Source organism: Equus quagga, chromosome 4 (genome assembly GCF_021613505.1).
Source record: "Equus quagga isolate Etosha38 chromosome 4, UCLA_HA_Equagga_1.0, whole genome shotgun sequence".
NCBI classification, from domain to species: Eukaryota; Metazoa; Chordata; class Mammalia; order Perissodactyla; family Equidae; genus Equus; species Equus quagga.
Window position 1 is genome coordinate 17,028,103 of NC_060270.1, and position 17,042 is coordinate 17,045,144.

Consider the following 17,042-nt stretch of genomic DNA (forward strand, 5'->3'; position numbering starts at 1 on the left):
ATAACTTCTGGAAATTATTCCAAATCACCTGAGGTAGCTTTAATTCGGATCTTTTAATGACTGCATTATATTCCATGGTGTGAATTTCCAGTATTTATTTGCATTACCTTACTGATGGAATTACTTTCCCCCCACTACAAACAAGCTGTAACAACTTTGAAACCAAAAAACACATGTCATTGATACTTACATTTCTATGAGATGTATTCCCAAAAATGAGATTGTTAAATCAAAGGATATTCTGAATTGCAACTTTTAATATGTGTTACCAGATTGCATTTCAAAAAAGTTAAAATGTATCACATTTCCGCCAGTAACAAATGAGTCTGTTTTTCCCACATCACCACTAGCAATAAATGTTAAACCCCTCAGACTAATAAAATTCTTAAATGCTAGGACACAATACGTCACTCTTACTTAAATTTGAATTTTGCTAATTACTCGTGAATTTGAACATCTTCTCCTATGTTAACCAATACAATTTACTTTTCTGTGAATTGTCGTTTCCTTTTACATAGGGTTGTTTCATAACTTCTTTCTTAGCAACATCTAAGAGCTCTTGGATATTAACCTTTCATATTAATATGAAGTACACATACTTTTCCAAATCTATATATTTGGAAATATAGATTTTCCAAATCTATATTTTCCTAATAATTTTATTATATTATTTTTATATAAAACCTTCTTATTTTTATGTAATAAACTATGTTAACTCATTTTAAACTTTCTGGGTTTTCATTCTTGTTAAAAGATTTTATACTCTCCTAGATTTTTTGGCAAGTTGTTTTGTTTTATTTTTTCAGTTAAACCTTTCACCTTAACTGTTTTTGAAAAACATGCAAAATGAGAATATGTTTTCATTTTTTTTCACAAAGATAACCTGTTACACCAATCCCATTAATTAAATGATCCATCATTTTCCAAATAAACTGTCTCCTGTTTTAGGATTCTCCTATCTGTTCAATGGATCTATTTGTCTATTCCTGTGCTATTACCATATTGTTTTCACTAGCTGACTTTGTAATATGTTCTAGTACGTATAACGCAAGCCCCTCTTCATTGCTGTTTTTCATACTTTCTTGCCTTTTATTAGCACTTAATCTTCCATGTAACTTAAAAATAATATTGTCTAACTCAAAAAAGAAAAAGAAATCTCCATTGAAAATGTAATTGGAATCACATTAAATAAATTATTAACTTTGGAAAAATTAACATTTTGCTATTTTTTCATACAAAAACATAATGTGTGATTTCTTTAGTCAGATCTTACTTTAAGTCTTTTAATAAGATATTACCTCTTTTTTTAATATAGGTTCTATACCATTCCTAATAATTTTATTACTAAGCACTTTGTAATTTATGTTTCTATGAGAAATAAAATAATTTTTTCCTATCGGGAAAATAAGTTTTCTAGATGCCTATTACTTCCAGAGAAAAGCTATCGATTTTCATTTAATTATCTTCTATCCAACTACCTGTTTAACTTTTCTTAGTAATTTTTCTAGATTTTTAGAGTTTTAGAATTTTTTAGGTGAGATCATATGAGCTGAAAAGACACTTTATGGTCATTTTTACAAATGTTGATATCATTTATATCGTTTGCCTACTGTAAAGCTTTTTGCTTTTTGCTTAAAGCTATTTGCTAAAGCTTCCTAGTTAATGTTAAGTAATTCTCATAGCTGATTCCTGTCTAGTTTTGAAGTTAATTGAAATATTTTTATGACAATCATTTCAGATTATATTTTCTGTTGGCTGTGAATGAAAATATTTATTATATCTAAGAAATTCTCTTTTAATCTTATCATTGATTTTTAAAAGAATATCTGTTGATTTGTATCAAATTACTTTTCACTATCTATTGAGATGAATGTATGATTTTTCTCTTTTAACTTGGCGATATAACAAACTATGTTGATATATTTCCTATTGTTGAAGCATGCTTCAATTTCTATTTAAAAAAAACAAAACACTTCTAGGTCCCAGTGTATTTTCTTTTGATTTATTGGCAACATGATTTGCTAATATTTTATATAGAAATTTCACATTTATGTCATAAGTAAGATTGGACTGTAATTTATTTCTGTACAATCTTTATCAGAGTTAGATATTAAATGAAATTAGATTTCAATATTTCTCAGTGGCCTAGAATAATTTAAATTACATCAAAATTATCCATTCTTTAAAGTGTAAGTGACCACATTTGGTCAACTTTCCAATCTCTTCTATACTAATAGGTACCTGGTTTCTAGCTCTTCCGGTCAATTTTTATAATTTGCATTTCACTAAAAGAGGTTCTATTTCTCATAGTCTTCAAATCTATTTCCAGACAGTTGTACTTAGATTTCTTTCAAAATTCTTTTCATCTTCCAGTTTTGTCTACTATCTGATTCCTAATTAGTGTCTATTTTTGCTCATTCTCTTTTCCATAAACTTTATTATTATTGAGATAAAATTCATATAATATAAACTTCACCATTTTAACCATGTTAAAGTGTGCGATTCAGCGGCTTTTAGTACATTCACAAGGATGTATAAACATCACCAACTACCTAATTCCAGAACATCTTCACTGCCAAAGAAAATCCTATACCAGTAAGCAGTCACTCCCCATCCTTCCTTCCCCCAGCCCCTGGCAACCACTAACCTACTTTCTCTCAATGGATTTGCCTATTTCGGACATTTCATCTAAGTGGAATTATACAATATGTGGCCTTTTGTATCTGGCTTCCTTCACTTAGCATAATGTTTTCAAGGTTCATCCACATTATAGCATGTATCAGCACGTCATTCCTTTTTATGGCTGAATAATATTCTGTTGTATGGATACACCACATTTTTATTTATCCATTGATAAGTTGATGCACATTTGAGTTGCTTCCACTTTTTACCTACTATAAATTATGCTGCTATGAACATTTGTGCAGAAGTTTTGTGTGAACATATGCTTTCAATTCTCTTCCATTTCACAGTGGAATTGTTGGGCTCATTTTCTTCTCTACTTTTTAATTTACACATGGAGTTTATGTATTGTATTGGTCTTTCCCAAGAGCCAAAGTTTAGATTGATTTTACTTTATTGTATTTTATTTTCCATTCCAACAACTTCATCTTTTAAAAAATTAATTCTCTCTTCTTCTATCTTGTATTATTCTTTATTCTAACTTCTTAAGCTTAGTAGATTATCCTTTATTTTCCATCTTCCTCAATAGTGAAGGCATTTAAGGCCATCAGCTTTCCTCTGACAATGTCTTTAGCTATTTTCCATAGGTTTTTATATAAAATATTCTCCTTTTCATTGTTTTCTAAGTGACTTCATCTTTATCTAAGAGTTATTTAGGAGTGCTTTCTTTAATTTCTAAGGAGTTAAGAATTTTTTGTCACCTTTTAGAAAAACTTTTAAAATTCTAATTATACTGGCTTATAATCAGAGATTGTGCTGTAAAATCTCTGCTTTCTGAAATTTGTAAATTTTTCTTTGTGGCCAAGCAAAGATATTAAAAAATTATTTAAAGAATATCAGATTCTACATATATTTAAGTTTATGAATTATATTATTCCATTTCTCTTAGCCATTATTTGTACGTGTTTAACAGAGCTGTCTGGACCTTTCCAACAATTTTTGCTTTACGGACTTGTCTACTATAAATAAATCGGCTGTATACAGATTTACATGGTTTTCACAGTGTGCCTTTTATCATTACAGAACCCCTTTTGATATCCATGTTCACTCATGTTTTCCTATTTTCCTTTTGTTTGCATTTGCCTGGTGTCTTTTATGCCCACCATTTCACAAACAACCTTTCTTTATAACTTTGTCATAGGTGTTCTTCTCGTGTTATAATTTGAGGGGCTTATGTTTTTAAATTCAATCTGACATCTGCCTTTTAATGGGAGAACTCAATCTATATTAAACATAATAACTGATGTGCTCACATGTATATCTTCCAGTTGCGTATTCTTATTTTACTTTATTGTTTACTCATTTTCCTTTTCCATATTTTTTCTTTGATCAAGTGGCCCTGCATTCTATTTTCTTCTTCCTAATATGTAAGTTCTACATGATGTTCTCTTGCATTAACCTTTCCTTTCTCTACTCAAATGAACATATAGATATGAGAGACACTTTTTATCCTACCGAGAGGTTGCCCCGCCTTCCTTTCCTCCTAAATAAATGAGACCTTCAGCACACATTCTCTTCCCTCTATCTTGTCTTTCTCCTTCCCGCTCATCTCCCACCACTCATTTTCCTCCTCTTTTACTTTCCTCTTGCCCACCCGCTCCATTAACTAATGAGACAGTTCAGTACTTATAAAAATTTATTCACAGAAATATGATCCTTTTATTTCAAAGGCCTGAAATTGTCTATTTTATTACATATTTACTAGCCATCTATCTTTATCACAAATGAAATTATACACACACACAATTATATATAAATGCTCATTATTCACCACTATATCCTTTCCTCTTCACCTTCCTCATCTTGAAGTCTTTGTTCTGGTTCATGGGTTGTTTGCTTATAATCTATCCTCAGACATTTTCTCAGATGGAGTATAATAATTATACATGCTTATATATGCTCTGACTCCTTGATTATCCCTAAATGTATTTCTTTCACCTTGACTAGCAAATGATAACTTTCTTGCTGTTCAAATTCTTGGATTGTCATCATTTTCCTTTTGCAATGTGTAGCTGTCACTCCACTATCTTCTAGCTTCCTATGTTACAGGCTATGAAGTTCTATGATACTTTGATATTTTTCCCCTTTATAGGAACTTATTCTTCCTATTTGGGAGCTTGTAAGATGTTTCAATTTATATTTGGAGTTCCAAACTTTTATCAGGATATGCCTAAGTGTGTCTTTTCTTTCAAGCAAGACCATAAATCAGTAAACCTTTTCAATCCATAGGCTCTGATCTTTCCTAATCTCAGAGAAATTGTTTTTCTTCTATTATTTAATTATCTCTCTCCTCCATCTCTTCTTATTTTTCCCTCTGTAAGTCCTATTATGCACATGTTTTGACTTCTAATCTATCCTCCAAGACTTACCCTGTTTAGTCAACATTTTCATCATGTTTTACTTTGGTATTCTATGTGTTTTGATGTATTTCTTGCACTGGGCCTCTCAGTTCACTGATACATCTTTCAACAGTGACCAAGTTCTCCTTCGATTTTCCACTGAGCTGTTCAATTGAGATGTGTTTTCCTTAGTATCTGAAATTCTTTTTCGTTCTGTGTTTGAATTTCCTTAAATGTTCTTAATTTTTTTCCCCGTAAATTCAGGTTTCATTTATTTTTGCCAGTAGTACTAGCTGCTTGGAATATGTACTCTGATTTTCCTACCTGATCCTCTCTCCCTCATGACTAGGTCACCTTAAATGGATGTTATTTTCATTGAAAACTCTTGGGAGCTCAGGTGTGGTGGTTGCAGTAGCCTACAGGACAGAAATATCACACTTCGTGAAAGCAAAGGTAGACAGTCTGTCAGCTCCCTGCTAAGGCACGAGGAGGAAGATCTCTGTGTTTCCCTATCTCTCTATTTCTTTTCAGCCTCCAGGACAAAGAAAACTCAGCATATTCAGCTACCTTAGCATTCTAGCTAGTTGGGGAGACTTGGATACTTAAAATGAGCAAATAGTGATCTCCCATAGTGCTTCATAGACCTCTGCAGCCCAAGCTTTTCTTCCCGATGTCTACTCTTTTCTGATCTGTATCCCTGGACTTCAGTACTGTTCTCTAGCTGCTTGCCCAACTGAAGGTAGAAGAGTTTCAAAGCAGAGTTTCTCTAACCAAGGCGTCATGGCAATTGGTCACAGGTCTTAGAGAGATTTGATTCAGAAAGGCAGCCAGGAATTGGAAGTGAAGGGGAAGGTAGCCAAACATAGGTCACCTTGTTTTCAGAATCCTTAATTTTAAAAACGTTGAGGGAAGGGAGATACGTGGGTCGGAGGTGTGTCCGCGAATTTATTATAATTATTCCCAAGAATCAATACTTTTCTCAGAAAGCATATTCCTGAATATATAAAAATGACAATATGTTTTTATGCTTAGATACAGATCCCAAAATATACTACAGCTATTAATCACTTGAAATAAGTGTTAATGCAACTCCAGTTTTAATTATTCTAGGACATAATTATCCTTTGTTTTGGAAACAACTTCAACTCAATTTGCTGTAGTTTCAGTTAGCAGAAAGACAAATTATGACTTGGGCCAATCATGTAAGTTTCCCACTGTCTAACTAGCAAGTCTTATCAATATGAGAAAGCATGTCAGCTGTTATATAGGAATAAACATGCATCCTACGTGGTGGTTTCATGACATTACCCTCCATGTTGTTCACAGCCCAATTACATTCTTTCCTTTCTAGAAGAGCTAAGGATATAATATCACCTAACATTAAAGTGTTTTCCTGGACTAGACTTCTAAACAATGTAGATAATAAGGGAAAATAAGCTAAAACTGTTTTTTAATTGTGTGAAATTCTATGAATTTTTTTTTAAGAATTAGGAAACTCATATAAAATGTTCAAAATCTCAATTTCAATCTATTAAGAACAAAAAATACTGTGGGTTATCCCGCTATCCAGACAGGGATCATATAGGATATGAAATTTGGGTTTCATCCTTGAATCACTAGGTAAGTAATTCTGTGTACTCTATTCAATACAATATCCTGAATTGATTGTAGCAGATTTGCTTTACTATTGATGCGTGCTATCTGATATCATTCTTTTTTGAATCATGGTAAATATAATTTTTTATTGGAAATTCTGCCATGATAGAATTTCATTAAGTATCTAAAAGGATAAAAGATCATAAGCACTTGCAAAAATGTTTGGGTCTTAGAAAAGTACAGAGAAAGCCTATAACAGGTAATAACATTAAATTTGAACCAGTCAACAGAAAATATGGGAATGGCTAGCCTGGTAGCAAGAATCACAGTAACCCTTCCTAGGACAGCTACAAAAGAGCCTGATCAACACTGAATCCCTCCAGTGTGCCAGGTACAATGCTAAGCACCAAGGCTTGCAAGGTTGACAGAACGTGGTACCTGCCCTTAAGGAATTGCAGTTCAGTGTAGTATAACTCCAAATGTTACCTTTCTTGAGTGATGAATGTCAAAGAACTTGAGTCATGAGTTAAACTGCATATAAATCACCAAACTGAATCAAATTCACTTTACACTGGATGCACCCATTTTTGCATGATAAAATCATCATTACACAAATAATAGATAGAAACAGAGGTATGCATAACACGAAAGTACAGAATAACAACTATTTATTTTGGCTTTTATACATTTTGGTATTTCACTTTATAACAAATGTTGATACTATAATGTAGAATATCTGAATCAGAAGGGCCTGGAAGTCTGTCCATTTTTTTCCATATTGTTTTCAGCTCAAATCACTCCTTCAACATACTATTGCTTTGTTCTCAACCCTTTACCAGAACAAAAAAAATTATTGAGACCATGAGTTCTCAAAGGTATTTCTGTAAGGGTCAGAAATATATAGGAAGGTGAGATGCAAACAACATAGCTGTTAAAAAGACTAGGTACCACAAGATGTCAAAAGAACAAGAACAAGAGTACCATGACAATGAACCTGAAGGGGAAAGGTGTCATGCATAAACTGAATGTAAATCATCTTTCTAATTTCACAACATATTTTTCTTAGTGATGTACCTACTTGAAACATACAAAATGGTTATTGCACCTTATTTCCTAATTCACTAAAAATAAGAGTTCAAAGAAAACATCAGAGATATTGTCATAAGGAAAAGTAAAGTCACCTAAGTGGTGGTATAGCACTTTCATCTTTCATTATTCTTTGACTCCATTCAGATGATCCAACTCATATATATATAAGACAGCTCAACAGTGAATATTATCTCTTAAAAACTTTTGAAGTCTCTAGTACCTCATAGACAAAGGTATGAGTACATATGTATACGTGGCATACACATCTGTTTGTACATGGTTTGATATCATTAAGATTATTTGAAATAACAAAAATTCACCTTAAAACTTTCTATAATTCCCTTTTCAGTAACTCATGCTGGCTATCCTAAATATAATCCAAACTCAAGTACACTGACTTTACCTGGGCTTATCATTTGAGCCGATTACTCTGACAGAAATGCATTTATCCTGTCAAATAAAAATGAACTTTTCTTTCAGTATAGTGACAGATTAAGAAAAAGTTAAAGTTACATAAGAGAAGTCTAGACTCTATTCCACCATAAGCCTGGAGGAGCCTAGTTTAAAATTCCATGAATGTGGGAAGGAGATCAATGTCTAAATTACATAATGAAATTAAATAAAATTAAGGTATAATTTATTTCACCCATCAAATCCTCAGGAAAGCTAGGACGTGTTTTCTTGTATTTGAAAACTGGACAGCAGACAGCAACTTACATTATAAATGCCCCCAGAAACAATGATTTCAGAAATGAGTGACACACAGTTAAGTATTCAATAAATGACAAGTAATTCTAAGGCTTACAACACAGGCTTTTGTGCTAAATTGCATTTCTTTGTAATGTATCTAAATTTACTACCTAATTCTAAGTATTGATGATGATGATTTTTGTGCCCAAACTCTACTGTTTTTGTATCCCAAGCGCTAGGTGGCCCCTATTTAAGCCAGCTGTTGGTTTCTAAAACAAATATAAGGACGCATACAAAAAACAACAAATGTAAGGGCCTTCCAAAGTCGGTAGGATCTGCTGCAGTTTTTAACATATTCTGTTTCTGTCCTGCCTCACCCTTTTTATGATCCCTACTTCTTGGTAACTCAGTCTGCGTAGATTTACTTCTCCTTTTTGACCTCAACCTTCCCAGTACTCCCAGTAGCTACTGCTTCCTTTGCCCTGTTCCTACTCATGATTGTCTCAGCCTGTTTTAACATCTGTTACTCAGCTTGACTGTTGTTCGCTGAACCAAATCAGGCAGCAGCTACCCAGTCCATCCACTGTAAAACCTTTAGACAAATTCCCTCTCAGCATTTGTAATTCTAGACTGAAGAGTTAAATTTTAAAAACAGACTGTGCCATAGCAACCATTCCTCCCACTTACTGCTCTTTCACCTTGTGCCCTTCTCTGGAACCTTCTCCAAATCCACTATAACTGTCTTGAAATAAAACTACCAGTACAAATCTGGACAAGCACTAATGAAAATGGCCCCAGAATAGAGGAATGATGGGGTGGTGATTAAGAGCTTAGGTTCTCAAGAGTTGGACTTGAATTTGAATTCCCAGCTGTTTATACTAGTTGTGTGACTTTGAACAAGTTACTTAACCGTTCCGAGCCTTAGCTTAACTTTAAAAATGGCATAATAAAAGTACCTGCCGCATAGCATTATGTAATTAACTGAGAAAATGCAGATATAACCAATGCCTGGTACAGAGTAAGCTCTCATTAATGTTGGCTACTCTTGTAGTTGTCATTAGTATTATTGTTTAGTACAAGGACAGAATGTACTTTCTTTTCTTTTCACTAAGCTTCCCACCAAAAATTTTGCTAGTCCTTTTGGCATCAATGTCTTTACAAAAGAGTCTACATTAATTCCTCAATACATGTGCTAGGTTTCAGTTAACTAATCATCTAAACTCAGCCTCCCTTGTAAATATCCCTTAGAATATTTTTTCCCTTATTTGTACACAATAAGGTACTCATACCACCTCTTGTGCCAAATGGGTGATCTAAAAATTATCTTGCCATTTCTCCCCACTAGTTAGACATTTGGCAGGCCACAATAGCTTAACATTCCCTAATACATTGAGAGTTTGCTGTATATTCTGTCTATGAGGTGATTTATAAAATATTATGATCAGTACCAGGAAGATCTGGAGCTATGGATCAGTGTAGGGGAAGTGGGAGAATTCAGGGACTGTAAGTATAGCTTTCTAAAAACTGCTGTTTCCATTCATGAACAGGTACAAGTGTTTGATGGTTTTGAGCCTTTCACTACTGTTCACACCAGCAAAAGGAATTTGAATCAATTATAAAGAAACTGAGAGTGAATTTTCCATCTTGAATGAAATTTTAAATGAAAACTTCAGGTTATCATTGGATAAAGACCTATCAAGTAGATACACACGAACTGTCTGCAGTTGTTGCTATACATGACATGCAGTATTTGTAAAGTCTTTTCTAACGCAGATTCTTTCCACTATTCTACGTCAAAAGTCAACTTTGTCTACCTTATCATCTCTCCTATGTAAATTTATCCCTGGATGGGTATGATGTAGGATCAATAATCAAAGGCAGTAGTTAAAAATTACCAATTTTATAAGATCATGTGGAGATGGCTCCTGATAACTCAAAGTATATTTACTTTTTGCTTAGAGACACAAAACCCAAGTTTACCTTTTTACCTTGAAGAAATACATCAATATTATTTTATAGAACTAGAAGACTACTGAGTTAATTCATTCTGTTATTACCTGCTTTCTCCAGTTAAGCAACTTTATGCAGAGTAAAACGCAAAGAATTATGTTTATAAATTCTATTACCAATCTATCTTCATGAGTGAAGGTGAAATGGTGAAAAAGTTACGTAAACTGATAAATGTATCATAGTTACCAACTATAAAAGATTATAAGTACTTAATGTTATGTATTGACACAAACTACTATACCATCTCTGAAAGCAGGTATTATTAAAATGAAACTTCCATCAAGGATTAAAAGTAAAGAGCAAAGTCAAGTGTTTTACACATACTCCTTCCTGGTACTCTACATATCACTTTCAGGCACACTACCCGAGGCTAAAATAAAGATTCAATGTTGAAAGAAACATGTTCATATTATTAGAGCTGAAGAGGACCCTAAAGATGAAGCAGCTATGGCAGAGATCCAAATAGATTATGTGACACACCAAGATCACATCAGTTAGTGGTGGCCCTAGACCTAGAATAATCTCTCCTAACTCTACATTTGAGATTTTTGAAAACGTGCAATAAAGTCAGAGTTAAATCTAACATATGAGGGGTTGACTGAAAAGTTAGATGTTGTCCTCTCATGTTAAAAACTTTTGAATTTAATGACTTGTACTTATTTGATTTTATATTCCCAGTAAGCTCAAAATATCATAAAATTATAAAAACTGACCAGAAGAACAAAAATCAAAAAGGAAATTTATGCTTTTCCTTACATCAAAATCACGGAAAAGATTATTTTTTAACATTTAAAAGAAGCCAGAGATTTATTAGGTGTGTGTACGTATGGTAGTCGTGTTTTTTGTTTTGTACATTGTTAGAGGTTCTTCCCACGAAGAATTTCAAAACTAAAAATCCAAGTCTTTTTAATATTGTATGAATTAGAAATAAAGAACATCTTTTTTAAAAAGTCAAAAGTAATTGCAAAGGAGACGAAATCACTGCACCCAATTCTCTGAACTGTGTGCGTATTTTCCCTGAAGTGCATATTCATGAGCTGACAGTAGAGACAGGCTGGCTGCTTTGTTTGACTATAGTTCTGTTTACCTCATACTGTCAAGAATGGATTTTGACACTCACAGTATTAATATTGCTATTTTTGTTGATATAATTAGCACTGCTATAAATAATTCTTCGGCCTGCCATATCTAAGTATATCATTACAATCAGCAATATTATAGCTTCTTTTCTTATACGATGCCTTGGAAATAGACTACTGGCCTATAATAACCACAGTGACCTCATGATGTGGAAATTACTGGAAAAAAAAAAGTTGCCCTGTCAATGGAGACTACTGTTTTGTGTATGACTTCACTAAACAAACTAGTTTATATTTGTTTGAAACTAAAGTTTCTCACCAATCTGCTGTTTCAATTTCACATCACACCATATTGTACCTAAAACAGGCAATCTGGATTGCTGTTGCTACTTTTTCCCCCGCCCCCAAACAGCTCGGGAATGGGTTTGAAATACAAGGCTTGAACATATAAAGCAAAAGAATTAAGACACCCAAAATTCAGAATGGGTGGGTGAAAATGAGTGTGCTTGAAATCATTTGTATAACTGCTAGTGGGTGGCCCACTTGTGAGTTTTTGATCATTACATGAAAGCAAAATCAAAACACATTTTATCTTGCCTCTGCATCTCATCAGCTGTGACAATAACCTTATCTAGACCTTGAATAGTTTGTTCATAAAACAGAGTGGGGTGACTGACCCAGTGCATATTCAACACAGAGTATGAAGGCCAAAACAAAATGACAATACAATTCAAAACAAGTTAGTGGAAATTTTAAACTGGTATATTAAACCTTTCTTTGTCTCTATCACTTGACAGATGGTTAGCCCTCACACAGCCTAGTCTCTCTGGCAAAGAAATGACTGTGTCTAGCCAATAACACCCCAAATTTTGACTTAAAATGCACTATACACATACTTACACTTACCTTAAAAACATGAATATTAATGGAATTAGTCATGCTTATTTTATTACTATAAAAATTTGACAGATGTCAAGATTTTATCTTTTGCCCTGTGAATACCTCTTTGAAACTCTCAACTATCTTATTATGTGGATCCAGGGTTCTAAGAACTCTTCACTTTAGATTTCATTCATTTTATGTGCTGCTTGGTAATCACGCTTTAAAAAAACTTTCCAAAACAACTTTTAATCAAAATTATTACAAAATTTACAAAGATTTAATCAGCTTGTGTTTCTATGTTGCTTAGAGTAAAGTTTTGGTAACTAACAAAGTGAGTTTAAAAAACAACCTGGGAACTTTGAATGCCTTCCATGTCAAGGACCACAAGGCAGGAGTGGAATTATTTATCCAGTACTGAAATATGTCTTTATTCAAAAACTGCTCATATATAAACATATACTCACACGCACATAAACACACATTGATCAACCATCTTAACAGAATTAGGAAAAGTTCTTAGTGTTTAGCATTCTATCGACCATTCTTCCGCTTTGCTCTTTAAAAAAGATTTCAGCTAAAACAGTATATTCCATTAGTTATAGTCTCTGCTTTTCTTCCCAAATCTTCCTATTTATAGCTCTCAGATTCTGGCAGGTCTGTATACAAATAGCCAGAAGCAACCTCAATGTTCCCTAAAGGACATTAATATGTACCATTTCTGGAAGAGATGTTATGCTACAAAGTAGCATTAGAGAGATCTAATGTGCGTATAGAAATACAAGCCCTTCCCAGCAGGGAATGGGAGCACTGGTCGTGGGAGGACTGTGTGTAAAAAGTTATGCTACTTAAGAACTGAACTTGGATCTGCCTAACAAAATAAGACTCACCGTGAAGGAGAAAAATAACGAAAATCAGAACTTGTTATTTGAGAACTGTGAACTAGGTTTTGGAAAGGTGAGACACCCACTACTTGAAGCAACAAACTCAGCATTAAATAATATACTCCCTTAACCAGGCACCAAGTTCCCTTCTGTTAGAAACATAGGATTTTTACACCTACAGACTAAATGATTAGACTTAAAGTAATGCTAAAATCTTCTGTAACGTTCCTCTTGCATTACAAATGGTCTATTAAAACAGAGAAGTGCCAATCAAATGCTTTTGTAGTTTGAAAGAAAGGTTTAAATAACAAAGCATTTTTTGCAGGGCTTTTTCTATCTTTAATGTCACCTATAAATTAATTGCAACAAAGTTCCGTCTTCTCTTGATAAAATCACAACGGAAAAAGATTTAGGAACCTGAGTTTTCAGACATATTCCTAAAACAAATTCTAACTAAAAAAAATTAAGATATTCTAGCTTATGTTTTACCTCAGTTTGCTAACAAGACAAAAGCTCTATAGGAATTTTACAGTAAATTTCAAGACACAGATTTTTTTTAATATAAGGTAACATTTTATTTATTTCAAAAGCATGCTTAAAATTATGAAAAAATAAAACCCCTGTCTGTTAAAAAGACCTACGGAAATATATGGGGAACGTTTCACGACAATAAAGAAGGGTACAAATAAGAAACAAAATAAGCTCTTCCTTTCTAATCATTGACAATTGATAAATATCTCCCTACCCCTCAAACTTTTGCAAGTTCTTTCAAATCGTATTCCCTAAAATGAGAAAACTGCTAAGTTTTAAAGTTTCATCCAAAGATTTCTTCTCCTAGCAATCTGAAGTACACAAAGTATATGTGACATTGTGACATTAGAATGTAAACTCCACAAGGGCAGGGAATTTTCTCTCTTGTTCACTGTTACATCCCAAGTGTCCAGAACAATTTAATGCATTTCAACATCCATTTCAGAAAAACACGATTATTTCAGAGAATAAGGCAGAGCCCATCAAGTCCCACTTCTCTATTCCAAATGTTTTACGGAAGTCTCTCCTTACCACTCATTCTAAATTACTTGGAATAATATGTAATTCATTTATAAATTTTAGATCCTTTACAGGCACTTGGTTGTTATCTTTTATTACTCTTCTAAAATGATGTAATTATTCAGTCTAGGCTTTTTTTGGAAAGTCCAATTTGATTAGAAAGTCTTCTGAAGACTTTCACTACTGAGATAAAAATAATTCATTTAAAATGGCTTTTTCCTTAGATTTTGTTCCTATACCAAGTAGCCAAATTTGTATTAATTTGACAGCAAGAGCAGTTGGATATTTGTGGGTCTCAAAAACTTTCTGACTTGACTACACAGGAAACTGGCATCACATGGACCAGTAGTTCTAAACTCCCCTCTTCGATTATAACCCTCACGTGGAAGTTTTCCTTTCCTCTAGTATTCCACTTAAACTCATATCGCCCTTCAGTAGCTAGTCAGTGTACACATGAACTATACCTGTATTTTCTTGGTGTAGTAGTACAGTCATGTGCCACTTAATGACAGGGATATGTCCTGAGAAATGTGTCCTTAGGTGATTTTGTCCTTGTGCAAACATCACAGACTGTACTTACACAAATCTAGACGGCACAGCCTACACACCTAGGCTATATGGTACTAATCTTACCAGAGCTCTGTTGCATATTTGGTCTGTTGTTGACCAAAAGGTCTTTATGCTGCATGACTGTAATCTTAAAATACTGGCATCTTAACTGGACTAGACACGTAAGAACAAAGACTTCTTCCTGGAAATGGGTAAAATTTGACAGTTTTTAGTCAAATTTCTTTGTCTAGTCTGTTAAAATCAGGACCTTACCATGAAAGGGCGTTTTGCTTTGGAGGCTGGTAGCCAGTTAACTTATCACTTGATCTTCATATGCAAAAGGCCTGTATTCCACTGGTCTGTGAGATCTGAAATCACAAATCCCAGAATACCCAACTGCTGGACTCACTGAGCAGCTAATAGAGATCTAGAAGACTCACTTTCCTCCATCTTCTCACCTGTTTGAGCACCATATTCTCAAGCCTAGAGTCCTCCAAAGTTGAGCTCAATGGAAATCACAACCCCAATCTTAGGAATGAAACCTTGAGCACTGAACAATGAGTAACATCAGCAATTCTTCAAGGACAATTCTAAAAGCTATCTTGAGAGAAGACTATTCCCAGAGGGCACAGTGGTGTCACCACACACTCTGTGTGCGTCAACTGTGATACATTCTGATTACAAATGACAAAGAGCAAACAAAGGCATGAAAAATCAGTTTTTGATTTTGAACGTTTTTTGGGTTCTTTTCCTAGAACTACAGAAACACCTAGTTGTAAAGCAGAAATGCAGAAAGTAGCCAAACGTGGACTGGTCAAACTTACACGTGTGGGGAGGGGCGGAGTAAGGGCCTGTCCTAACCATTCCCCATGTGATAGCAAAGGGTACTTGGGATTAAGAGCAACGGGTAGGAGAGTAAACTGTTTATGCAATTCGTTAATGATAGCTGCTTATCATTTAAATTTGGTGTTTACAGTGCTAGAATATACTTACAAAACGGGCGTTATAATTTATACTTTAAAACTTTTCAATAGCAACAAGCAACGATAGCAACTAGAATATTCTGAGTTCATTTGAAAACACTCCTCTGCTAATTTTACTAGCTGAAACTTCATATGACCACAGTGAGAAGACCCTCGACTTTAGCCACATTTTGGTATTTTTATCGGTAAGAAGTAGGGAAGACAATTCCCACGTCTAGAAAGTTAACGCGCTCGATTTAGCTTGAACCAATGCTGATGCTGAGGACAGTACTTAACCCACAGGCTACCAAATTACTTCCTGTTTCATTCAGATTTTCGTTGGAGAACTGTCATCCAGCCACTGACCCCATTTAACTGGGCTCAGTGTTGAGATCAGCGGATTACCCCGCTAGGTAGTGTAGCTGTACGCCATATTGTGTTTTTAGCTAATGTTTATAGTTTATGTGTGTGCTTAACATATGTTTGTGCAAGTGTGTTTATCAATAGAACTTTTGGAAAATCTCTGCCTCCTGCCTCTTCAGCATCCTTAAAAAGGCTAACAGCTTCGGGGAGGAAGGGGGCGTGAGGTGGGTGGTGGGAGAGGTCCAGAAGCCCAACAGACAGTAACGCATTAAACGATGTAAGAGCGAGTGCATTTCTTTTAAACTTTCAAAAGCTTCCAACCGTTTTATCTCAGCTATCGAAAACCGTAAACATTTTTTAATGTTTCCAAAAGGAGCCCCAAGGAGGAGAGAAAGAAGGAAAGATGTGTCTTCCCTTCCCAAGCCCCCTCCTGTCTAGTCGTAGCAGCGAAGCAGGCGGAGGCCAGGAGCTCCGGCGTCCGGAGGGGCGTCCAGCGGCTCTGGGGCCCGGACACCTCCCGCCCCCCCGTCCTCTGAAGACGCTCGAGCCCGCGAGAGCCACGGCAAGCGGGGGAGGGCGAGAGGGAGGGGGCGGAAGACAAGCGGGCGCCTCTAGCAGCTCCTGAGCCCCGGCTAGTCCCCCTCAGCTCCTCTTCTTGGAAGCGGCAGCTCCAGGCGCAGGGAGTAGAGAGAAGAAGGCAGAAGACACGTTTCCAGCTGCGGGACGCCCCGCCCGCTCCGGGGACGGGGACCCTCCCGCGCTCCCTCCTCCCCGCGGGGTCGGCCGAGGCCGCCGCCGCCGCCGGGCACGAGCAGGGGCGCCCGGGGAAGGGGGCGCGCGCGGGGCGGGGCGCGGGGGCGCGCGCGCTCG

At 35.3% G+C, this 17,042-nt stretch overlaps 1 protein-coding gene across 5 annotated transcripts in view; it reads right to left on the reverse strand.

Moving 5' to 3' along the window:
• Positions 1-17,042, reverse strand: part of ZBTB20 (zinc finger and BTB domain containing 20) — a 770,585-nt gene that overhangs the window by 753,066 nt on the left and 477 nt on the right. The window lies entirely within an intron of this gene.